The 27,057-nt window shown below is 46.9% G+C and overlaps 1 long non-coding RNA gene across 1 annotated transcript in view; it reads right to left on the bottom strand.

Moving 5' to 3' along the window:
• The window catches only part of LOC142436101 (uncharacterized), a 61,781-nt gene extending 38,233 nt beyond the window's left edge, over nucleotides 1-23,548 (bottom strand). The window contains exons 1-2 of the long non-coding RNA XR_012781779.1: nucleotides 23,461-23,548; nucleotides 9,707-9,838 (exon numbers count right to left, since the gene is read on the bottom strand). This is a non-coding gene — a long non-coding RNA (uncharacterized LOC142436101). The remainder of the gene's footprint in view (nucleotides 1-9,706; nucleotides 9,839-23,460) is intronic.
• Nucleotides 23,549-27,057: the final 3,509 nt, after the last annotated feature.

The following is a 27,057-nucleotide window of genomic DNA, read 5'->3' as shown; positions in this document are numbered from 1 at the left end:
TGACCCCATTTGAATTTATGTTTGGCAGACCTTCCCAAAATCCTCCCAAGTTTGAAAGAAGTAGAAATAATGGAAGTCACTAATCGTTCCCTCATCGAGTGCCTGCAGGCTGTGCTACAGGTGAGAGACAAATCATCTGCTCTGACACCTTCATTTTGGGCCTAACCAAGCGAAAGGGAACAGGCAGCCAACAACGTGCAACCAGGAAACTGGACATGGGTAAAGAAACACCAAGTTGCCACCTTAGAACCTAGGTGGACTGGCCCATACCAAGTGATACTTACAACACCAACTGCTGTTAAAATAGTGGGGAGGGGGTCGTGGATTCATCAGTCATGAGTAAAAAAAAAAAAAAGCCCTCCCTGAGCATATCCTGAAAAGATGGATACCCAGAAAGATGGAAAATCCCTCAAAATTAAGGTTTTACAGAACTTAATTGTTTTTCTCCGAGTATTGCTGACAACACCCAGTGTTTCCCCCAAGCACAAACACATGTGTGGACTGCTATTCTTACCTCCAGCAGTGAATATGTAACCTCTTATACTGGGTATGACCCCCTGTTTTCATTTTGAATTGTTTGATTTGCTAGGAAAAATTGGCATGCTGGATCCTTTAAAGGTAAAGGGCACAATGGGACCTATACTGGAATCCCGTTCTATGGGTGCGGAATACCCTCTATAGAAAGAAGGCTCCACACAAACCATGTCTATATATGCCCGGCTCATGGACTCCCTAACTGCCAAGGGGAGGGACATTATCATTGTGCAGCTTGGGGTTGTGAAACTATCATTTTCAGGGTGGAAGCTTGTTAAAGATGACCCTATTATTTTTTCAAGAATGAGACTCAAGTCGGAAGGGTTTGATCCCACTACGTGTATGGTTTCCAAATGTAACCCAATAAGAATTGGATTCAAGCGTTATTGGGTTCACTGGGAAAACATGGGGAATTCAACATTATGTAAATGATAGAGATCCCGGGACAACCTTTTCTATCCCGCAAAGTAAAATATGGCAACCTGCCATCCGTACAAAGGCCCAAACCTCGGGATAAATCCTGAAGAGCCACAGCTGGTGTCATTAAGATTCCTTTGCCGCACCCTCCAGACTCTCCAGTAACTTTCCCGTTCACTGCAGCCCAACTCACAGGGCCCTTCTCATTCAGGAGCCACCTCAAGGTTCTGTGTTTGATTATCAGGATGCTGTATTCCAATGTATGAACTCAAATCCTCACCTCACAGCTGATTGTTGGCTTTGTCTGAACCCTGCTTCCCCTTACTATGTAGGCACAGGTACAAATAGCACTATTGGTACAGAGTGTAATCCAATTAGAAATGTTAGTGAAAAGGATTACACGAAGCAGCAGTCTATAGGTGATGTTAGTATGGACTCAAGTCTAAGCTCACTTTAAAAGATTTGCAAGGGCAAGGACTGTGTTTTTATTCATTTAAGTATCCCTTTAATATATCAAGATATCGAGATTTTTGCCTTCAAGCTGTTCCCATTGAACCAAATGGTGATCCTAATTTGTTATCTGCTCCAATGAGTACTTGCTTTACTTGTTCCACAGGACGAACACCCTGTCTCTTTTCCCCAGTATTAGTAGCGGACCCGGGTATTTGTGTGCTACTGCATGTTAGTCCTCAAGTGTACCTGTGTTCTGGTGAAGGAGGTGTAGGGATAACTTTGGAATTTCCGGATGAGTTCAAAGAGCCCCAGTATTGGTCCCACTGGTAACAGGGCTTGGGATTATGGGATTAGCTGCAGTCGGGTCAGTTGCTTTAATACAAGGAAACTTAAACTATCAGACTCTTAGTCAGCAAATTGTTTTAGATCTACAGGGATAAAAAAAAAACCTGTCTCCCATTTAGAAAGATCCCTAGACTCCCTTGTAGCAGTTGTGTTGCAAACCCGCCGAGGGCTTGACTTGCTCTTTTGGAAACAAGGAATGCTGTGCACAGCATTGGGAGAAACTAATTCTATGCAAAGCATTCGGGAATCAATAAAGATAGATGAGCCCTGGTTAGGAAAGGATTAGAACAAAGAGTCAAGAAAAGAAATGGAGGAACCAATAGGTTTGAAAAGCTACTTAATTGGTCAGCCTGGCTAACTACCCTATGAACGGCCCTATACGGCCCCTAATCCTCTTCCAGCTAAGCCTCACATTTGGCCCAGTAATAACCAATAAGCTAGTGGCATTCCTTACACAGAAAGTACAAGCCACAAAACTCTTAGTGCTGAGCCCACCATACACTGGGCTGGCTACCGAAGATTCAATGATTTGAAATTGGCTAAGAACAGGAGAGAATGTAGCAGCTCTGGGCAAAGCTTAAATAGCCTTGACAAGAGAAGTCATTTTGAGCTTTCAGAAGCCATTATGAATGGTAAATAAACTAGCTATGAACTGCCAATGAACTGGCTGATACTGGGGAGTTAGGCTGTGCAGACGTAGCCCAAGGGAACGTACAGAAGGAAATGGATGTTCAGAAGGCTTGCGAGAAGGAACAGAGCAGTTTTGGTTCAACTAAGAATGGCTAACCACAATACCCCGCTTCTGAGCCCTGCCTGCTTGCACACCTGCACATTGCAAAAGTATAAAAACCTTTGGAAAATTAGACTGGGGGGCCGCTCAGTCTCCCCTCAAGAGAGCTGATGGTCTGGTCCCTGCGCAGGAAATGAAACTTGTTCTGCTGAACTTTCCGGCAGTCTGGGCAGTTTGCTGTCTGGGAATGGAGTGTAGCTACAACAGACACAGGTGGTGCCATTCTGCCTGAGAGTGGAGTCACGTGGCTGGGAAAATGGAGGCCACAGGTTGCAGCCTAGCCAAAAGCCAGCCTGGAGCCGGCCACCCAGCCAGAGTCCTGCCCAAACCAACAGGGTGGTCGCAGGCGCCCCCAGGCCTGCTGCTTGCCGGAGCCGCGGCACAACACTGTGTCCCAGTCTTGGCACAACAGACTTCATTTTGAGTCCTGCACCTCCATCTTAGCTCTCAAGGCTGAACCCTAACCGACCTGACCTCCCCTCCCCTGCTCAACCCCAAATTCCTGGAACCAGCTCGTCCCAAAGCCAGAATGTTTTCTGAAGATATGGTCACTCCATCCTTCCTTGACATAGAGATAAGATTAACGACCTTCTCCCTTCTGAAGCACCTGTGTGTGCAGATCCTCCCCAGCTATGATCCTCCCCAGCTCTGCCTGCCAACAGTGGGCATAAAAACGCCGCCAGGATTTTTTTTCCCGGCGCAGCTTCAATAGCTCAATATCCTGAGTTGCTGAACCCGCCCACAAGCTTCTCAATAAAGCCTGCTTCTAAAACTTTGTTAATTGGGTCTTTCATTCTGTTTTCACATCCAAATAGACCTTGTATTTTGGTGCCAAAAACCCGGGATAGGTGTGTGGCTCCCCCCTTCTTTTGGGGTCCCCTAAGAGCCACCCATCTTCCCCAAATCTCCAGGACCTTTAGGCACGACACTTGCCTACGTTCAAAACCAGTCTATGGCTGCCCTGATGAGTCTCTCCCTCTCACTCAGACCTTGTGAAAGAAAAGACTTGTTTTCCTCTCCCAAGTTGCCTGGCCCCAGTCCCAGCTTAAGAAGCACGCACATTGGCTTCCGACGGGCATTTTTTATTTCAACGTTCTACAGGACCTGGACAATTTCTGCAGGAGGACTGGTAAGGATTCTGAAGTCCCCTATGTGCAGGATTTTTGGGAGTGCATTCCCGTCCTGACCTCTTTAGCCATTGTTCCTCCCGCCAAATATGGTTAGCTCTATCTCCTCAGCAGAAAGAACCTGCCATTCAAACCCCAGAAGAGCCAGCCAAGCTCCTCAGCGCGCCTCTCCCGCTGCCCTATCAGTCTCCCCCGCCCGCTGCGCCACCCCATCGCTCTCTCCTGTCCTCACTGCTTGCCTCTCATACCCGCTCCCACAACCCTCCATCTGCCCTTTGTCCATTAAGAGAGGTTGCAGGTGTATAGGGACTCGTTCAAGTCCACGTTCCTTTTTCCTTAAAGGACCTGTCACAGATAGACACCCGCCTGGGCTCTTTCTCAGCAGACCCCTCTAAGTTTATTAAAGAATTTACCTGCATTTCCCAAACGTATGATTTAACCTGGCATGACATCCAAGTGATCCTTGCTTCTACCCTTACTGCTGAGGAACGTACACAGACAAAAACCACGCTATCGACCCAAATGTCCCCTTGGGGGAGCATGCCATCCCAATAGAGGACCCCAGTTGGAGTTACCAGCCCGGCCGGGCGTCTGATCTTCCTTATAGAAACCTCATGCTCAGGTACCTCATTAGAGGTCAGGAAACAGTCTCCAACAAGGTTGTCAACTATGACAAACTGAGAGAAGTTACTGCTCTTTTTCTTAACCGCCTCTAGGAGGCACTCACAAAGTACACTCGTTTAGACCCAGGGTCTATAAAGTGGTGCCTCTATTTTGGCCTCTCACTTCACCTTCCAGTCAGCCCTGACATCAGAAAAAAAGCTATAGAAGGCTGAGGAGGGCCCTGAAACCCCTATACAGGATCTAGTAAAAATGGCATTTAAAGTTTTCCACGCTTGGGAGGAGCCAGCTGAGGCCAATTGCCAGCTGAGGGTCCAACAGATGGTTAGCCTCCATTCCCAAGCCCTGGTAGCAGCCCTAAGGCCGGCAGGCAATCCCGTCCATCGCCGCGCTCCCCAGGGGAGCCGGCACCTACCGCCAGGAGCCTGCTTCAAATGTGGCCGGTTCGGCCACTGGGCAAAAGTTTGCCCCAATCCCAAGCCTCCTACCAAGCCCTGCCCGCAGTGCAAACAGCCAGGCCACTGGAAGTCGAACTGCCCGACCCTGGCTCTGCCACCGGCTCTGCAAAGCCGAGGTGCCGAGATCCTGGAAACTCCAGACACATAGCTGCAAGGTATGGAGCTGCTGGGGTTCATGGACTGAAGAGGCCCTGGCTCCTCGATTCCGGTAACCCTCGCCGAGCCCAGGGTTGTGCTCCAGGTAGCGGACTACCTTCTCCATTTCGCCCTCTCACTCAGGCCCTACTTCCCCTTCCCTGGTCTCGGTTATGGGAATAGACAGGCACCCCTCCCACTCTGCAGATCCTGTTACTGACTTAGCCCAACAACTTTCCCGCTCCTAGCTCAGTATGCTTTTTACCTCCCACTTACACTCCAACTTACACTGATCAGGAAAACACCCAGTATTGCTCTCTTCCCCAACAAAAATGGTGGGTACACAAATAGAACTTACTCATTCTCCCAAAGTTACATGAGGAAACAATCATCACCAATATTCACAATTCTCCACACATTGGGCCAAAAGCTCTCTACACGTTTCTAACCCCATATTTCACCCCACTGGACTATGGAGTACTATCAACACAGTACATGCAAAATGCAACATCGGTGCCCTCTCCAATAGCCAGAAAGCTCAACACCCTCATAAACAGCTCCACCAGATGTAAGGGCACCTACTGGGACAGGACTGGCAGATAAACGTTACCCACATGCCAAAGCATAAGTGGTTTAAATATCTCCTCACTATGGTGAACACATTTTCAGGATGGATCAAAGCCTTTCCCACCTCCTCTGAGAGTGCAAGCATAGTCGCCACTCACCTTCTTCAAGACATCATTACTCGTTTTGGCCAGCCTGCTTCAATTCAGTCGGACAACGGTCCAGACTTCATATCTATGGTGCAGCAGGCAGTTTGCGCCTCACTGGGCATCTGCTGGAAACTCCACGCAGCCTACCACCCCCAGTCTTCTGGTAAGGTTGAACGAGCTAACGGTCTCATAAAACAACAGCTCACCAAACTCTCCCTAGAACTGCAACTTTCTTAGCCTCAACTATTACCCTTTGCTCTTATACTCGCCTTGGCGCAGCCCCTCAGGAGCCGTCCGGCCTCAGTCCTTTCAAAATACTCTACAGACAACCTTTCCTTTTCTCGCCTCTTCCTGCAACCGATTGCCCTCTGCTAGCTTTTTACCTTCCATACTTGTGCTTGCTCCACAACCTTCTTAGACAACACGCCAACTCTGCCATCCCTGAACCCTCTCTGACCTCTGCTGATCACCAAAAACCAGTGCATCCTGGAGATGCTGTGTTAATTAAATCCCTTGCACCCAAACCCTTAGCACCCCGGTGGAAAGGCCCTTACACTGTCCCTTACCACTCCCTCAGCAATCAAGGTTCTTAGACTAGATTCCTGGGTACATTTGTCCCAAGTCCAGATGGCAGTAAACTCTGGCCATGGCTCCCAGTGGTCTGCTCAGTCTACTCGTCCTATGTCTCTCTGCCTCACTCACCTCACCAAGCCAGCCAGCTAAACCTAGTATAATTTCCCCTTTTGCCTGGCGATTTTACTTGACTGAAAACTATACCAATTACGCCTGCACTAAGTGTTATGATTATTTGCTGGCCACCGCTAACTGCCCACCAACAGGGGACAGAGCACGCATATACTTAAATTTCACTGATTTTAAAACGCTTCCTATATGACCAGAAGGCAACTACCCAATGTGCAAAAAAGTGAATGCAGAAAAATGTAGGGTGTCCTTGGTCTTCCTGCCAGATACATTACCTTTCCCTTCGTCCCCAGGGATGATTCTACTACCATCAATCTAAATACACTCTCACAATCCCAGACCCCTGGGATAGCCGGTGGACGTCTCCGGTTCCAGGAGCCTAGTGCACCACTCGCCGAGAGAAATTTCTGGACGCCAAACTGTATGTATGGAGGTCGCTACTGCAGGTCCAATCCACCATCCACCGTAATATTCAGATCCAAGACCTTCAACTCACTAACTAAATTTCTAAACCTTCTGAGTCTCCCTTCTCCTGGCTCACCCTGCTTCAGCAGGGACTGGCCATCGCCACTTTGCTGGACTAGGCAACCTCTCCACCTGCTTCATGTGTGCGGCCCTAGAACGCCCTCCTCTGGTAGCAGTACCAGGTCCTGCCCTGTCATTTTCATCCAACGTAAAGACCACAAAAGCCATAACCATCCCCAACGTCCCTCTGTACATCCAACCAGAAAACACTCAAGTGCCCTTTTGCTACTCCAATCCATCGACACAGACATGTAATGTCACCCAAATCCCCTCCAAACCACTAACAGGGCCAGAAAAAATTTTCTTTTGGTGCAACTATACACTCACTATGCATATAAACATCAGTTCTACCTCTACCCGTCACTCTGGTTCCGCAGCTCCCTATATACACTCCGGCTGAGTTCCAGGACAAATACATCCAAGTATACAGTCGTCAAACTAAAAGAGCAGTTTTTCTCCTGATAGCAGTGAGAATATCCTTCGCCTCAGCAGCAATTGCAGTAGGACTCAGCGGCGGAGCCCTTGGACACTATCATCACAGCAGACAAGTTAACCGCATGCTTCCAGCTGGCAGTCGATGCCTCTGCCAAGTCTCTAGCCTCCCTGCAAAGACAAATAACCTCTGTTGCCCAAGTTGCCTTGCAGAACCACCGCGCTTTACACCTCATCACGGCTGAAAAAGGAGGAACCTGCCTCTTCCTCCAGGAGGAAGGCTGTTATTATATCAATAAACTGGGGATTGTGGAAACTAGAGTCCAGATCCTCAACAAGCTAAACCGAGAGCTGCAAAACAACAGATTCAGAACAGATGGATCTTCCTCCTGGTGGAACTCTTCTCTGTACTCCTTCCTAGCCCTCATACTAGGACCCATAATTTTAGTTATAATTTTGCTCTTAATTGCTCCTTGTCTCATCCAGCTCCGGCAAAGTCGACTCCGCGAAATTACCCGTATAGCAGTTCACCAGCAATACCAACCTCTCCACCCTGTGCTAGGCCGCAACTGTCAGTACTCTGCCTGAAAAGCCCCTCCCCTTGCTTTTTACCCACTACCCACAGGAAGCAGTTACAGAAACGGTTACATCCCTTTTCCCTATAGGGCACAGTCTAAAATGTCCGGTCTTGGCACAACAGACTCCATTTTGAGTCCTGCACCTCCATCTTAGCTCTCAAGGCTGACCCCTAACCGACCTCCCCTCCCTGCTCAACCCCAAATTCCTGGAACCAGCTCGTCCCAAAGCCAGAATGTTTTCTGAAGATATGGTCACTCCACGCGTCCCTGACATATAGGTAAGATTAACGACCTTCTCCCTTCTGAAGCACCTGTGTGCGCAGATCCTCCCCAGCTTTGATCCTCCCCAGCTGTGCCTGCCAGCAGTGGGTATAAAAACGCTGCCAGGATTTTTTCCCCCTGCGCGGCTTCAATAGCTCAATACCCTGAGTTGCTGAACCCGCCCGCAAGCTTCTCAATAAAGCCTGCTTCTAAAACTTCGTTAATTGCATCTTTGATTCTGTTTTCACGTCCAAATAAACCTTATACACTGAGCCTCGAGAAGGCTTTGGGAGTCAAAATCCTCCCAGCCTCCAGGCAGCAGCGTCCCAGCCCCCTCACAAATGCAGCCCGGGAAGGCAGGCGAGTTCCCGGGAAAGCAGGCACGTCATGTCCCGCACACCAGCAAGAAACGGCGCAAAGACGGACACCAGCAAGAAACGGCGCAAAGACGGACACCAGCAAGAAACGTCGCAAAGACGGACACCAGCAAGAAACGGCGCAAAGACGGACACCGTGAATTCAACCCAACAATTCTCCTGAGGGTGGTGAGGTAAAAGGATCCCAGAGGGGCCCCCAATCCGTGAGACCAACATGGGAGGGCCCACTCCTGGGGCCGGCTTGCCTCATAGCTCCGAATCACACAGCACCGCTTCTTTTCGACCTCTCCGGGGACAGGTGTGCCTCGGTCCTCGGCTCCACTCGAGAAACAGCTCACGCTGAGGCCTGGTTTGGGATCCCCGTGAGTTTTATGAGCGGTTAGGGAGGCGTGGTCAATGACGTGGGTCGACCCCATTGGCTGAATTGTTGAACTGAATTCACCTGGCCTAGGTGAGCCAATGCAGGTACAGCCCCACCCAGGTATAGCTCCCCCTCCTGGCTGGAAACCTGAACTTCTGAGCATGCAGTGAGCCACTGCTTCATGAGCCTGTAGCTCGGACCTCTGAGCATGTGTAATAGGCCTGCCAGTCCCTATGCTAGCTCCCTAACAGGTTTTCCAGCCAAAGGTCTGCCTTCTGGAGCTGTTCTACAGAAAGCACTTAGTTCCTGACCCCTACGCATTCGGGGTAATGGATGCCCTCGTTTCCGTGCTTGCTTCTATGTCATTCTGGAATGGTCCTTGTTTCACAGGTCGGCGAGGTCAGGAATTCTGGGCTGGTTGGCTACCAAGCACAAAATAAATAGCCAACAGATTGAAATCTCAACCCCTATATTGGTTTATTATCGACCACACAAACTTGTCTTCTGGAACTTCCCTCCTAAATTTCTGAACCCTTGAACTCCTTGACACATGTACTTGGAAAGCAAGGATTCCAAACTCTGATAACCATATCTGACTGCTCCCCCAGTCCCTCTGCACTGTCAACCAGCAAAGTCGGGCCTCTCCATTTCTCAGAAGCTGCAGATTGTTATGTGACATCACCCTGTGTTTAAATGTTAGTGATTATGCCATTTAAAAAACAAATGTGTGAGCCAACTGGGGGTAAACAAGACTCGTTTCAAACACCAGCTCTGTCTCCTCTAAGGGCCCGTGTACAACTGCGACAACACAACAGTGGGTCCTGCTGGGTCTCCATTAGCATCTGGGAGGAAGGTTATTTATTACAGGGAATCCTACCTTTGTCCCTTGGTGTTAATTGCAGACTCACTGGGTGACGGATTGTATCTGACACGTACCACGTTTGCCGCAGCAAACACCAACACTTTGTCAAACTCCGTTTGGTATTGCTCCATCCCTCCATTATTCTCCCTAATGACAAAAATAATTAACACATTCATATAAAAGCACAGGATGAGGAAAGCTTTAATTTATGCATCTAGTTCAGGGTCATCCCTCTTATCAATATATGACAATCTAATGACGCTTAATTAAAAAGTAGCAGTGAAGCAATTTAGGAAACTGAGGGATTGTCACGAGTCCTGGTTGTGACAGCATGTTTTGTGCACCATGGAAGATAACAGATTTGTCTTCTGTGGTATCTCATATCCATCATCCCCAAACTACCTGCCCTTAGGGGTAGAGAGAGCGAGCTTGTCTTTGAAAAAAGTGCCTGGGTTTGGTAGCCGCTCACAGGATGGCAGGTGTAATGTATTATGAGAACTTAACAAGGCTCTGAGAAGACAGCTATTGGAAGGTCTGGCTGGAGGGCAAGGTCATGGCCCTGAAGGATTCAGGATCCAGAAGTCAAGTCAGAACTGGATGCCAGAGACTTTCTCAATCCAGCCCTCTTTGCCCCTCCCCAAGGCCAATACATTTCTAAGGGTTATGGATTCTACTTCAGAATCTTTCTCAAACCCAAGGCCCTCTTCACCATTATTGTCTAGACCTGGTCACCCCTTGCCTTATAAATAAAAATATAGGTTTATTGTAAGTCTGGGTCTGTTAGGTTTCTCGGGTGGGAAATGTCTCGGGCCTTGGCTACACACTGGAAAGAAATTCACACCAAAGTCTGGTTGGTAATCCGAGTGGGTTTATGTACATGAGAGAAGAAGGTTCCGGCGTTACACTAAACTGAACACGGGCACCCTCATGACACTGCACACTCAGCCCTGCTGAGTGGAAGGCAGAGAAGCAGCTGAAGGGAAGGGGCGGTGGTCTCCAGATTCCAGCCTTTTAAGGGCTTTCAGCTGGGAGGCGTCAAGTAAGCTCTCCTGGCTAGGGCTTAGCCCGCATTGGCTTCCAACCTCCTGTAGGGGGCCCCCTAAGCATGGAGAGGAACAACCCCTTGTCTTGCTACCTAACCGGTCTACATTCCTGCATGGCTGCATTGAGATGGAACTAGCCCCTTTAGACAGCCTGAGGGGTTCACCAGGAGACATGGGCCCCAGTGTTCCCTGTGACCACCTTAAACCTTAAACTACTGTTGGAGTTTATATTACCTGCGTGGGTCTGTGGGCATGGGACGTTTCCATGCCAGAGACCTGAAGTTACACAAATAGGATCCAGAACAGAACTCATACAGGCTCTAATAAGATGCTCAGATGCTTCTCGCTAGGATGAGAATTTAACGAATTGTGCGTGAGCAGTTCAGATCTTGTAAGGGAGAACAGGTCAGTAGGGTATCCAGAGAAGAGAGCAAAGGTCAGGGGAAAGGGAGGGGGCCCACAGACATCTGTGCTCTGTGTTTGGCCACAAGACAAGAAACCGGGTCTCCTTGCAAAAGAAAGCAGAACAGCAAGTCCCTCAGAACTACGACATTTTTAAACATGACCTATACAACACTCGGCTCTGGGAGGCGCCTTGGAAAACCATAAACGCCCTAAAAGAGGGGCAAGGAGGAAGCCCAAGTCTTTGATTTTCCCTGCTGTGCTTTCAGTGTTGAAATGTCTGTGCACGGAGCCTTTGAAATTTCAGAATCAGAGAGTGGATTCACAAGCCAAGCTCCTGCTTTATTCTTCAATGCATTTTGGCCCAGCTTCTCCTTGGTGAGACATGTAACAGAAATTCTGGACTTAGGAGCCACTTGGTCCTTGGACACTAGGAGATTTCAGTGGAATCTGAAACAGGGCTCTAACCACCAGCTGGACTGGCCTAGGAAGCCCAAGTATTCAGTCTCCCAAACACCAACCTCCCGTTGCTCTTCATCTGCCTGCACCTTGTTCAGCTTTAGTTGTCCGTGGAAGCGTTTGGCACCCATCTGATGCTTCGGAACCCAGAAAGGAGGAAAGGTAAAACTGGGATTCAAATGAAACAGACTTAAGCAGGACCATAGCCAAGATGTGCCCAGGGCTCCTCGCAGCATTTGTCACCTCCATTTCCCTCTTCGGACTCAGACGTGGCAAGGTTCAGAAACAAGCTTTACCAGAAAGAACAGCTGTGAACCCAGCCTGCTTCCAAGTGAGAAAAAGCCCTTTACACATGAGTTCCTGAGGTCAGCCCAGCCCTGTGCGTCCCCACCCCTCCCAGAGTCCCTGGCTCTCTGGCGAAGCATTAAAGCAAGTGGAAGCAGAGATTTGCTCAGAATAAAAAAATCGTTTTTCACAATAGCACGGCACGTTCTGGATGGCAATCACGGCTGCACAAACCATATCCGTCCTCCAGCCATAATGTTGGCGCCTCAGTGACCACGCACATACATTGTGTGGTGAGACTCAGAGCCTATTCCATTTGTGGTCAATTGTTTCCTCCCTCTCCATACTTTGCACTTAGGAGACATGCTCTCTGGAGGTGGTTGAGGCTTGTCTTGTCACCAATAATCATCTCCTACACCTTCCTTTACAGTCACTAATTTGATGTGTTCACTCAAAGAAATGCCAATAATATGAGGTTTCAGAGGAGAGCTCCTAGAGCTCCCCCAGACAACAAGGAGGCCGAGTGTCACCGTCATTATCCTGAGCTGGGAGGGGGCACTAGTGTTCTGGAAGCTGGGGATCCGTCACTGCCTGCCCACCGCACAGACAGAGCAGGTGCTGGTTATAATTGTCTAGACGTCCTGCCATGCTGAGTTGAAAGTCAAACCCGTAAACGCTGCCCGACTACAATAACACTGGAGTACTCAGACATTTCTGCATCATTGCTGGGTGAAAATATACTGAGTGGAGTTGGATGAGATGGCAGCAAGTGCCTAAGGAGGGGATGCTGTGGGAATACCAACAAGATGACTGTCAGTCGCCGTTTCCTCCTCTCGTCTGCTTTTCCCCCCCTTTCTTTCAGGACCAAAAGACATGACAAATATGTAAGGAAACAAATTTGTTCATTTTTAGAGGAGTCTCCCACCCCACCCCACCCCCATCCAACTCTGGCCTCCTTTGAGCAAGCCAGTAGAACTTTTTTTTTTTTTTAAACCTGGCTTCTACTATGGCAATTTCCGGAGTTGCTATGTGGCTGTGTTTAAAAGTCGCCTTTGGGATCCAGAGCACAATCCTTGTCACAAAGGCATTCTCCCAGTCCCAAATAGCAATGCGACCTCCTTTCAGAAGGTTGTTCTTGTTTCTGTAGACCCATAAAGGAGTTCAAGCTGTTGAACTTGACCGTGGTTGTCGAGTCAGCCTCTCATGGGCACCTCATGGGAAGCGGAGCAAACTATGCCAGTCTGTGCTATCACCAGGTCTGGGAGGGGAAGCCAACCGTGGCGGGCCAGAGGTCGATGTGTGGATGGAGATAATCAGGTCTTTCGTCCTTATTCTATTTCAGTCTGGAAACATCACATTTGTGAGTGGTGATACTGAGAGGGTTGTGGGAGTGTGGATTGGAAAGAGGGAACTGATTACAAGTATCTACATGTGACCTCCTCCCTGGGGGACGGACAACAGAAAAGTGGGTGAAGGGAGACATCGGAGCGGTCAAGAACCTGCCTTTTCAATTCCTCCATAGGGAGGCATGGTTGACGGTCATGGTCAACCCCAATGGCTGGATTGAATTCACCTGGCCCAGATGGGCCAATCCAGGTGTAATGCCCACCTAGGTGTACCACCCCTTCCTGGCCGGAAGTTTGAACCTGAGCATATGTAATGGATGACCCAGTCCCTATGCTAAACCACCTAATAGTATTTGCAAGATGCCAAGCACCGTTCTAAGCTTTTTGTGTATAATAATTCAATTATTCCACTAAACAAGCCTATGTGTGGACTCTAGTTGGCCTCCTTTTAGAGATGAAAAGTCAGTGGCACAGGATGATAAAGTCATGAGCCTAGGACCACACAGTGAGGAAGTGGGAAGGAGAGATTTGGACCCAGGCTGCAGAGCCCATGCCTTGGGTGCCTACAGCTGCCATGTAGGACACAGAAAAGCATGGAGCAGACTCGGCGTAAGACATTAGGGAGTTGGGAGGAATGTAGCATGAATGTATGTGCTATGACTTCATGAGAGTAGCTGCTACTCAGATCCAGAAGAGAATACAAGCCTTTTGCAAAAAATATGTTTGCCAAGAGAGGGTGGAAAACTGTATCTTGTGCGAAATCCCCCCAACCTGCACATGTGCATAGCTATTTCAGGAGGTTCCAAACAATGTGTGCTGTGCGGCAAACCAAACTGAGCTCAGGGGGAGCTGGTCTGTGGGTTATGTTAGCCAGAAAGTGAGCAGTTTGAACTCACCAGCCACCACTCCAAGGGAGAAAGAGGAGGCTTTCTGCTCCCATGGACTTAGAGCATTCGAAGTGGCAGGGAGCATTTCCATGCGTCCTATGATTAGGATCTCAGAGGGTGAGGGTGGAGTTGGTTGAGACCTGTCTTCAGGGCATTTCCCAGAAGGGCTTCCTGCAGTGGCTCTGCCTTCAGGAATGTCTGATGACCTTGAGGGCAGCAAAGTCCTAAACACACTCAGGGGCAGTGGTTCTCAACCTTCCTAATACAGGTCCTCTTGTTGTGGTGATGCCCCCCTCCCCCAACCATTAAATGATTTTCTTGCTACTTCATCACTGTAATTTTGCTACAGTTATGAATTGGGTGAACCCTGTGAAAGGGTCATATGACTCCCAAAGGGGTCGCAACCCACAGGTTGAGAACCACTGCACTAAGGGTTCCCCTCCCAGGCAGCCCTACCAGTGTCTGGTGTGCATAGTTCTGTGAGGTGAGAGAAATGGACTTAGTGTCTGCTTCTGGTGACAGTTGATGCAGGTGGGCTTTCTCCCTATGTCAAATCCCTCTCAAGCCATTTGTCACCACAACAGAGGGAGCCATGCACAAAAAAGCAAGAAGTGGATGCAGCACAGCAGGACAGCAAGCAGAACAATGATTGAATAAGCACAATTCACTTCAATCATGAATCGGGTGCCCTTGAGATGTGAGGAAGACCCCAGTCTAGTGACATTAGATCAGGTTTAGGGATTGAGTGAAGGGACCCCTCTTGGCTCCCCTCAGCCCCTATTTTGCTTTCCCATTGACCCTGACCCTTGCATCGTGATTGGTCCTTATTCCAGCATGATGGTTGGTTTCATAACCACGGCATATGGGAATGTGTTAGTCGATAGGTTATACAGGCACAGCCTCTGGAATGGGTAAGTGAGGAGGCGATTTGGGCTCGCTCATGCAGACCTCTAGTTGTCCTTGACATGACTGGTAGAATGGATCATGTGAAGTGATTTGAGATTGGCGTTGAGATCTGATAGGTCATGCAGACTTCTAGCTGATCCTGGCAGTACCCTATTTTAAGGAAACAGAATGTTTGGCGTTTAAGTCGTATTTGAGCTTAAATTTTGAGCAATAGGCTGTGGCTCACAGTTAGAGTCTATGTGGAGACCCTACATCCATTTTGAGGGGCCACAGATTCAGCCACCATTGAGTTCTTTCCTACTGCTGACTGGCAGTGGAAAGTTTGTCCCTCAGGCAGTGTGCTTGCGTCCACTCCCCGGGCCAGACTCAACGATATATGGTAGTGTGCACATCCCAATGAAGGTCCCGCTCATGCTCTCACAGGCATTCCTGAAACTCCATGAATTGATCTGTCTTCAGTCACAATTTTGTGACAAAGTTGATTGTTTTCTATGTCTTATTTAAGTTTTCAGGAGCCCAGGTGGTAATGCTGGATAGTGTTGGACTATTAAGAGCAAGGTCGCTGGTTCAAAGCCACTAGTCATTCCCCAGGAGAAAGATGAGGTTATTGCTTCGTGTAAAGGTAGCAACTTCAGGATCCCTACACAGAGTCACTATGAGTCAGAGTCAGCAGGACAGAATGGGTGTCATTTTATTTAAGTCACTATGGCTGTGGGTCCTTCCGACACCATTGTGGCCTCATGCGGATGCTGTCCTTCATCCAGAACAGCAGTTTGTGCCTTTTTCTTGTGTAAAACTTAGCAAAGGAGTTCCTAATAAAATATAGTTGAATTGGGAGTCATTTTCCCCTAAAAACAAAGTAAATACATAAATAGAAACGAGACTATGGTGCTAATAACCAGTTGGAGAGTTGAGAGAGCTGAACTCTCAATCCTGATAGAAACCCATTGTGACTGAGCACCTGCTCAAGGTCATCCACAGCCTATGAGGTTGAGCCTATGTGTTGGGGAGTACTTGTGTACATAAAGTTAACAATTTATCTTTCTAAAGATTCTGTCTAAAACTTACTTTAAATAATAAGTTTTCCCCTGGGATAGGTAAAGTTCAGGGAGTTTTACACCCTAGCATCCACCCACTCTCAGCAATCATCATGTTAGGCCAGAGGAGGCAAATCACACCCACTACCCAGGGAGCACTGATTCCAAAAGCACATTGCCTGTGCCGGGGCAGAGGGGAGGTACCCGGACCAGAAATGCTGACAGAGTGGAACCAGAGAGCTCAGCCCCCAGCTTCCAGAGGGAGCAGCTGTGATGGTTCACTTCTGGATGAATATGTTTAAGCAAAGGCCAAGGGCATGACTTGGGCAGCACGAAAAGCAGATGTGCAGAGGTTGTTCACTGCATTCCAGAAGGTCACACACTCTCCGGAGGCTCCTTGGCTCAATGGCAGGAAGTCATTGGTGGCTTCCACCTTCAATCCCAAAAGGTCACTGCCGTCCAGTGGATTCCAACCACAGTGACCCTATATGGAGTTTTCAAGACTGTAAATCTTCATGGGAGCCAGCAGTCTCATTCTCCCCCTTGGGACAGGGAGTTAGCAGCCCGTTTTGCCACCAGGGCTCCTTCCTCTCTAATTCTGGATCCAGTCCCTCCGAATATCCTGCCCTGCCCTTGTCTAGGCTTCTTAAATGCGTTCCACGCAGCTTATTTTAGTCTGGGTGCATTCGAGAAACAAATCCACAGAAAAACTTATGTATAAGAGAGTTGTGTGTAAAGGGTGAGTGCACATCAAGAAAACATGCTCGTATGTGCTTATGCACCCGATTTGTCTTCAGCGATCATGTCGGGGTAGTCTGGTGTGCTTTTTCCATGTGGGCTTTGTTGTTTCTTAGCTAGATGGCCCCCTGTTTATCTTCCAGCCTTTAAGACCCCAGACGCTATATCCTTTGATAGCCGGGAACCATGGTGCTTAACTACTACACCACCAGGGTTCATTAGCATGTGACTTATCACCTGTCAAAATAGCAGGAGACCAGGTTTCTCCTTTGTGGCCACACCAGGTACTGACAGAACCAAGAACAGAGACACATTTATATATCTTGATTATCATTTGCATATTATATGCCAGGAATCCTTGGAAGTGTCTTGGAATTGTTCTACTCTGGTTCAAATTTCACACACCCTCCCAGTTTCCATACTTACTCTGCCAAACGCCTAGTAACTGATTTGCACCTCCTATCAACTTGGGGAAAAGACCCTATGCCAGATATAGAAGTGGACATACTTGGTACCCAGAAAACCTGTTCAGTGTTTTGAGGGTGGCTCAGCAAACAAAATGGGCACAGTGATTAAGCATTCAGCTGCTAACACAACGGTCAACTCTCTAGTGGTTCTGAAAGAGAAGGGTATGGTAGTTGACCCCCCAAAAGAGTTACAAACTTGGAAACCCTACGGGTATTTGTATAGGGTCGCTATGTGTTCCAATTGAGATGATTGTCATAGGTTGGGTTTGGTTTAACCCGTCTTACTGAGGAGACTCCTTCTTTACACGCGATCAGTTACTTTAGAGGAAAAAGACATGCCTGTCCCAGAACAATCCAAGGACTGGTAAAGGCAACACCCACAAAGACACTCCCTCTGCCTGCCTAACTCTAAAATGCTGCCCATAAAACACTCTGCCTGGTAATATCTGGGCAGCACACTGGGGAGGTGCAGCAAATGTGTGTTGAATGTATGAGGCCATTTCATAGTTTGGCTGCACGATCAGGGTGTCTGTCATAAAGCCGATCTCTTTGACTCCACCTCTCAGCAGAGATGAACACAAGCTTCCCGTTTTTTTCTCGGCAATGTCCTTGTCAAATAAAAGTTCCTTGTAGATCAGTAACTTGCCACAGAGCAAAAGATATGGGAAGAGGCTCATCTTTCTCCTGGCTGTGAAATAGAATGGCAAGCCCCTCCCTTCAACACACACACACACACACACACACACACGCACGCACGCACACACACGCACGCACACACACGCGCGCACACACACCCCTGCCTTACAACTACATTCGGTTGATTAGCAAACAAAGCTCTACAACCCAACTATGTGTTTTTCTTCTCCAGAGGAATGACGGACTTACATACCCTGCATTGTCTTTTTTTAATGGAATTGCCCCAGTTCTTCTCACCTTTCCTTAGATAGTGCAGTGAACTATTAGATGACTGCAGGTATTGAAAACTAGTACTGATTTCCAGTTTGTGTCACCTTTGGCTTTGAGCACCCTCCACTTCTCTAGTAAGCTTTCCATTGCTTTGGGGAAAATTTTCTCTTTCTGAATTTATTATGTGAGGGGGGAAGGGTAATAATTAATGTGGCTATGGAGGACTATCCTTCATGACCTAAACTCATTAAGGGGCAGTGCCTGATGGAGCATCAGGTTGGAGGAAGGCTTTTTAACAACCTGCATTATACAGATGACACAATTTTGCTGAAAATGAGAAGGACTTGATTCACTTGCTGATGAAGATGAAGGATTAAAGCCTTCAGTTTGGATTATGACTCAAGGTGGAGAAAGCCCAGACCCTCACAACTGGACCTATTGATAACATCATGATAAATGGAGGAAAGTTCGAAATTGTCAAGGATTTTGTCTTGCTTGAATCCACAATCAATTCTCATGGAAGCAGCAGAGAAGAGAACAAATGACATATTTCACTAGTCAAATCTGCTACACGAGACCTCTTTAAAGTGTTGAAAAGCAAGAGATTACTTTGAGGACTGGGGCGGGTTGACCCAGGCCATGGTATTTTCAACTGTCTCATATTTATGTGAAAGTTGAACACTGAATAAGGAAGACCAAAGAAGAATAGATATATTTGATTAATAGTGATGTAAAAGAGTAATGAATGTACCATGGACTGCCAAAAGAACAAACCCATCTAACTTGGATGAAGGACAGCCAGAATGTTCCTCAGGGCAAGGATAATGTGACTTCGCTTTAACTTTGACATGTTGTCCGGAGAGATCAGTCCCTGGAGCAGGACATCGTGTTCTGGAAAGTAGAGGGGCAATGAAAAAGAGGAAGGCCTTCAACAAATGGGATTGACACAGTGGCTGCAACAATGGGCTCAAACTTAAGAACAACTGTGAGAATGGTACAGTACCTGGCAGTGTATGATTATGTTGTATGTATGGTCACAATGAATCCAAACCCTCCCTATGACACTGAACAACAACAACAACAACCTGACTGAATCCTCTGGGAGGACTCTTGAATGTGAGAAAAATGGAATGAAGCCAGCAGAAGGATTGGAGGATGTCTTAAGTTCCTGTCTTAATCTCCTTAACCAAAAATTATCCAACAAGTCAGTAGCCTTAAAACACTTTTCCCACTGCTTTTGAGCTTACAGGTTCAAATTTGGGGTGCGACTCTAGGTCAGGGTCCTTCTTTGTGGATACCAGAAAGTTCCTTGGCATTCCTCGCTATCTTTCTCCCCGTACTGTGTGTTACTGGGTCTATCCTGGCCTTTAACTCAGAAGTGTTTAGGTTTAGGCTCAAGCCTATTCTCATATGGCCACATTTTTTTTAACATTTTATTAGGGACTCATACAACTCTTGTCACAATCCATACATATACATACATCAATTGTATAAAGCACATCTGTACATTCTTTGCCCTAATCATTTTCTTTTTTTACATTTTATTAGGGGCTCATACAACTTTTATCACAATGCATACATATTCATACATCAAATGTATAAAGCACATCCGCACATTCCCTGCCCCAATCATTCTCAAAGCATTTGCTCTCCACTTAAGCCCTTTGCATCAGGTCCTCTTTTTTTTCCCTCTCCCTCCCCGCTCCCCCCTTGCTCATGTACCCTTGGTAATTTATACATTGTTATTTTGTCATATCTTGCCCTATCCCGAGTCTCCCTTCCCCCCCTTCTCTGCTGTCCATCTCCCAGGGAGGAGGTCACATGTGGATCCTCGTAATCAGTTCCCCGTTTCCAACCCACTCACCCTCCACTCTCCAGCATCGCCCCTCTGACTGACCCATCTCCTCTTCTAAACCCCTCTATGAGGGGATCTCCAGTGGCCATATGGCCTCATTTATATTACAAAAGAACTCCCTTCTTTTCAAACAGGATCATGTCCACCAAGGGTCAAATTTCTCACATATTTTGAGGGGGCTACAGATCAATCCATAATGGTTCTTTTGGGTAGCTGTAACAAATGGCTACCAATCGAGTGACTTAAACAGCAGGCATCTGTTCTCTCACTTTTCTGAAGGGCAAAGGGTTAAAATTAAGGTGTGGGCAAGATTCATTCCTTCTGAGAGCTCTGAAGGAGAATCAAAGTAGCCTCTCTCTGCTTCTGGTCACTGCTGCTAATCCTTGATATTTCTTGGCTTATAGATGCACTGATCCAATCTCTGCTAGTGTCTTCACACGGGGTCTCTGTGTGACCACTCCTCTTCTTATAAGAACACACCAATCAGTGCATGTAGCATCCATCTGAAATCTAAACCCAGAAAGATGGAGCTCTTGAAATCCTTAACTAAGCACATCTGCCAAGACCTCCTCTCCAAGTAAGGCCATAGCCTCAGGTTCCATGTGAATATGAATGTGTGTTTGTGAATGTGATTTAATGTACTACAGAGGGCACGCTTTGGCCTCATGAGGAGTGTTTCGCCAGTACCGGCTTCACAGCCCTGAGATTTCCCAGGCATTTGCCACATTTTCTTGTTTTCCCACCATTTATCCATTAGGCCTTTTCCCCTAAGTTAGTCAAGCATCAGTTTCTGTCACTTGTGATCATGACCCTCCCTCCCGCCCAGGTCACAAATTTAAACTGATACAGGCAGTTTCTTTAATGAGCACTATGTTATCCTGATTAGCAAGCATTGCTAAGGAGGGAGGATGAATCAGTGAGAACCCGCTTGCTTCATCTAGCTTTGGGGGCAGTCCACAGAGGATTGATCCCTGAGCCACTAACGAATTTTGCAACTGTCACAGAACAATGCAAATAAGTAAGATCCACATCTGCTGAACACCATCATGAGGTCAAACTGTGTGTAAATAAATGCCTGTTTCAAGGAGTGAGTAAATCCTAAGGTAAGGAGTGACAGGGCTTTGTTGGCATAAACCCAGCAAGGCATTATGGGCCAGATATTAATGAACTCATGCTCCTGGGCCTCACAGAGCCCCAGCTCAACTGCTTCAGCTTGTTGACAAACAAGCACTACCCGGAGAGAGCACTACCATTTCGATGAACAGGGTTGGTTGGGGATGATGCTTCCTAACTTGCATTTTAATACAAATTTGATGCTTCATCTGAGCAATGTGGAAAGAGCATTCAGATAAAAGAGAGGGACAAACATCAAGTGACCAGAGGATGAAACTTCTATCTAATCTGTGCCCACTGGAATTGCTTCATGGGAAGGTATTTTTTGGTGGTGTTGGGTTGTTCCCCTACCTTGCTCCAAGCCTTCCTCCTCATGCCCACCCCCACCCCAGCATACATCCTACTGGGAGAATGTCTCTGAATAATGAAGTTTTAATAAATGAAGCTTTAATGAGCCTGATAGTCTGCCTAAGACCCCTTCAAACTGTAGTCTTTCATTTGTATTCTTCCATCCTTTTTGAAGAAATGAACCTGATGGCAGGTAGTATGTTTCCTTTCCAGGATAGAGCCTCTCGCTGCTGCAGTGGGAGGTGAAACATTAAAAGGCCCTCTGTGGCCATGAGACATGCCCACTCTCCAAGAGACACTGGGCAGGTTTGCTGAAGCTCCTCAGAATTGACTAGTGGCCTTGTCCACCCATCTCAACCAACCCAGTCTTCATTTGCACTCCATGCCCTCTCTGAGCTCCAAATGCATGCTTCATTTGAGGATGACAAAGCCTCTATTTTCTGAGAAGATGCGCAGACATGTGAACTAATCAATGCTCCCCCTGTCCCCAGGGAGTGTGAAATTCTCCCATCATGACCCACCAGCTTCCCTGGAAATTCCTGTCTTAACTCAGGCACTTAATATCATTGGTGTCTCGGCTTCCTTCCTTCTTGCACATCCCCCAGGCATTAACTGTCATCCTTCCTCTCCCTAAAATATACTTTGAATCTATTCACTTCATGCCATCCCTACTGCCCCAAGGTGTGTCTTGCATTGACTATGAAACTAGATTCTGTATCCATTTTCCAGGACTGTCAAAACAAAGCATCGTAAATCAGGTGGCTTTTAAGAACAGTCCACCACCTGTCTATCAGTTCGTGGTGCAGTGGTAGCTAGAGTGTTGCTGTGAAATTGGAAGCCGTGCCACCGATATGACAAACCCCAGAAGGGTCAGCAACGATGGGCAGGCTTCAGTTGAACCTCAAGCCCTGTGGTGCTCAACCTTCCTTTAATACAATTCCTCATGTTGTGGTGACCCCCAACCATAAAATCATTTTCCTTGCTACTTCATAACTGTAATTTTGCTACTGCCATGAATCGGGTGACTCCTGTTAAAAGGTCCCTGGACCCCAAAAGGGGTCACAACCAACAGATTGAGAACCACTGCTCTAGCCTAAGGCAGACTAGGAAGAAAGACCTGGTGATCTACTTCCAAATATTAACAAATGAAAGCCTTATGGGTCACAACAAAATATGGTCCTATAGAGTGCTGGAAGATGAGCCACTGACCTGCACACAACAGCTACAAAAATAGACTCAAACACACCAACAAAGGCCTGCTGAACTCCAAAGCCCTAACAAACCCACTGCCCTCAAGTCCATGCCAACTCATAGCGGCCCTATAGGACAGGGGCGAACTGTGTATTAGTCTGGGTATGCTAGAGAAAACTCGAGGGAGACTCATGTGTATGACAGAGAGTTGGTGGTTTTTAAAAATCATTTCCCTATTATTTAATCATTTTATTAGGGATTCATCCAACTCTTATCACAATCCATCCATCCATCCATCCATTATAAAGCACATTTATACATTCATTGCCCTCATCATTGTCAAAACATTTGCTCTCCACATAAGCCCCTGGCACCTGCTCCTCGTTTTTCTCCTCCCTCCCCACTCCCCCCTCCTTATGAACCCTTGATAATTTTATTGGGGGCTCATACAACTCTTATCACAGTCATTCCATCCATCCATCCATCCATCCACCCATTGTGTGTCAAGTACATTTGTACATGTGTTGCCCTCATCATTCTCAAAACATTTGCTTTCTACTTGATCCCTTGGTATCAGCTCCTCATTTCCCCACTTCCATCCTCCCCCCCCTCATAAATTCTTGATAATATATAAATTATTTTGTCATCTCTTACACATCAAACATCTCACTTCCCCCACTTTTCTGTTGTCCGTCCCCCAGGGCAGAGGTTTTATGTAGATCCTTGTAATCGGTTCACCCTTTCTACCCCACCTTCCCTCCACCCTCCTGGTATTGCCACACTCACCACTGGTCCTGAAGGGATCATCTCTCGTGGATTCCCTGTGTTTCCAGCTCCTGTCTGTAACAGAGTACATGTTCTGGTCTAATTCTACCTTATAAATCAAGAGAGAGAGTTTTATATCAAACAGTAATTATACATTAAGCAAACGTCCCAGCCCAGTGCAGATCAAATCCATAAGTCTGATATTAGCCCATATGTCTGATACCAATCTATACATTCCTTTTCAGACCCATAAAACATGTGCAGTGATGCTGAATGCAGGATAATCACAGGCCAATGGGTGGAAAGTCTTGTGGATCCAGTGGCATTGTAAGCATCTCAGTGCTGGCAGCGATCTCTCTGAGGCTTCTTTGGCTTCAGAGGTCTGGTCGCATCCATTTGGCTTGCCTTGTGCAATGTCTCCCAAGGAGTAGCAGAGAGAGAGAGAGAGAGGTGTCTTCCACCTCCAAGGAGGAAGTACCAGATTTCTCAGAGTTCTCAGGAGAAGGCTATGCCCACATAAAAATCTCACTGACTATCTCCAGATTGGCAGCCTAGACTCCACGCCTACACTCCTAATCCTTAACGTGAAACAAGATTAGGTGACTACCACAGGCTCCTAATCCATAACAAGCCCATTTATTTTTTCCCTGCATACCGACGCCAATCCAATACCCAAAGCTTTACCCAGAGGGTGGAGATCTACTTCTAAAACATGAATATAGAAAAATCGCTTTTGCTTGAAGGCTCTCAAGGAAATGCTCACCGACAACTCCATTCCTATTATCTCACCTCCTCCAAATTAGTCTTCTTCTGGGCTTTTAGTCACACCAAGGTCTCTCCTGCCCCAAAGACTTTACATGCACTGTCATCTCTACAAAGCCCTGAAGTGCCAAGTTCAAAGTTCCAGTTAATCTCCCTGATCCTGAATTTTAAGAACTGTGTGTGTGGGAGGGAAGGGGTTGGGCTGTTTGTTGAACTGCTGGGTTTTGGAGCCATTTGTTATGCAACCTCATTTTGTCAATGACTGGTTAATTAATGCAGCATTCATTTGCCTTTCTTCCACGCACAGCACATGGCTTGTATCTTTGGGATCACTCTTCCACCATGCTCCATCTCCATGCTTCTGCTGGCATTGACCCAATCTGCCAGCTCCAGGCCTGGCTAGTCAGGGCATGACTTTCCTCTCTCCAAAGGGACTGGGTCAGACTCACTATGTGACTCATGCTAGGTTAATGATATCTAACCCTAAAAAATGCCCCAGAAACAATTGCCCCATTGCCAATGAGTCCATTTTGAATCATAGAAGGTCCCTGTGGGGTTTCTCAGACTGTAAATATTTATGTGAGCAGAAAGTTCCATCTTTTTCCCTATGAGGTAGCTGGTAGGGTAGCACTGCCAACCTTGCAGTTAGCAATCCAATGCTTACCTGATAGTACCACCAATGATTAGAAAGGAAAAGAGCCTCTCTCTAATAGAATTCCTGAGCTTCTAGATAAAACTACAGCTGTCACCAGGAAGCTTGCGTGAAACTCAAAAGGAAACAGCACTGAAAGGAAAAGGTTCAAACTCTGATGGTATCAACTGAGTGCCAGAACCCAGCTATTCCTGATGCTCTGTCCCCAGACTTACAAATTCCATAAACCTACCCATTAATTCCTTCTCCTGTTCCTTCCCTTCTCATGCCCCAAGGTACTTTGACTTAGCTTTGAAGGCACTCACAACTTCACTGGTTCTGCCTTGCACAGGTGTCTGCTTGCTTCCAGTTCAGTCCTGACATTGTCCCTATCTTTAGCCATGTTAGGCTTGCGTTCTAGAACTTTCCTTTGCTTGTCTCCCCATTGCTCTTGTCCTATGAAGTCTGTGGCTTTATCTTTAAGTCTAAGTCCTGCCCTTTCGCTTTCGTAGAAATCTGTCTCTGTATCTTGGCTCGTGGCAGGTTGTGTCCTTCAAAGATGACTGTCCTAATGTTTCACATCGCACATTCTCTTGTTACGAGTTTGTGTTCACTTTTCCAGAAACAGGGCCCGCTTTCCCTCTTCCTTGCATCTTGGCAGGCCTTTGACTATGGCAGAAGTGTTGCTCTGTGACTTCCACCTGGTCGTATTGGGTTGTTCACCATTGGGACCCTGTCAGGATGTTGCAAGGAAGACCAGGCCAAATGAAAATGTCACATATAGGGTTCTTCTTGAGCTCCAACCAATAGAAGTATCAGTCGTGTGAAGGAGTGAGTCTTAAGAGAGCTGCAGCCTCTGTCCTTTGAGCTACCCCAGCTAATGCTTGATGAAGCCAAAACTAGTGTTCTCACTGTGCTCTGCCCAGATTGCAGATTTGTGAGCAAAATTGATATTATCATTACTTTAAGATGTTATTTGTGGGGATACTTTCTGTTAGCAGCAGATCATCAGAATACTGCCTAATCAGACTGCATTGCCAGTTTTACTCTCTCTCTCCATATATATATATATATATACATATATATATATGTATATATGTATATGTATATATATATCCTCCACGCTTCTGTCAGTTGGTTGTCCTATAATGGTTTGTGTATTGTTATGATGCTGGAAGCTCTGTTACCAGAATTTCAAATACCAGCAGGATTGCACATGGTGGACAGGTTTCAGTGAAGCTTCTAGACTAAGACAGACAAGGAAGAGGGGCCTGCCCGTCCACTTCCAAAAATTACTGAAAGAAAACCTTATGGAGCACAAGAGAACACTGACTGACTAATGTGTTTTGGACACACTATCAGTGGACAATTGCTAGAGGAAGACATCATATTTGATGAAATAGAGGGACATGGAAGATCCTTATTGAGGCAGATTGACCTAATCGCTGCAACAATGGACTTCAACATTCAGGAATGTGTGACAATGGTGCAAGATCAGACAGCACTCCATTCCATTTCATATAAGGTCTCCATGGATCACAGTAGACTTGATGGCACTCTCTATATGTTTGTCTTCAGTGACTTCCCATAGGGCTGCTCTGCCTGGCAGCCTCTATTCTTCATGCTTCCAAATGGGGAGCACAACAGGTCCATAGTCACTGATATTCCCCTCAATCCCCAGGTCAAGTAAGGAGGCATGAAACTAACTATGATGTTCTCTTTGCCTTGTCTCTCTCTTCCTTTTCCCGTCCTCCAACAGGGCTAGAGGGGGTAAATACTTACCTTGCAGTCTAGATGAGAATTTCTTCCACACCAAAATCTTCTCCTTCCTCAAAAGGCACATACATGCTTTTCTCCTTGTTTTGAATTAAAATGGCAGATGGGATGGTAGGAAAGAAAATGAACTAGTCTAACAGAATGGCCAAACAGATTTACCTTCCACATAAGAATGCAAATAACTCCTCAATCTTGTTATAGAGTCATGATATGATGAGCTCCATCAAAGCAGAGTAGAACACCACGGAGGTCAGACCAGAAAGACCATATTGAGTTGATTTTGTATGAGAGATTCTAGTTGCTAATTATACTTTTCATAACAGACAGATGGCAGGTTTAGAAGCCCAGACTTAAAATGTCTTTATCTAATTGCCTGCCTAAATATATATTTGCAATATGGTCCTCAAAGGAATACTTTCTTTACCTTAAATTCCCTTTCTTTTTCCCCT

The sequence above is a fragment of the Tenrec ecaudatus genome, unplaced genomic scaffold (genome assembly GCF_050624435.1).
Source record: "Tenrec ecaudatus isolate mTenEca1 unplaced genomic scaffold, mTenEca1.hap1 Scaffold_1508, whole genome shotgun sequence".
NCBI classification, from domain to species: domain Eukaryota; kingdom Metazoa; phylum Chordata; class Mammalia; order Afrosoricida; family Tenrecidae; genus Tenrec; species Tenrec ecaudatus.
The sequence above is the reverse complement of the archived record's forward strand: the minus strand, read 5'-3'. Positions and strand labels throughout refer to the sequence as shown.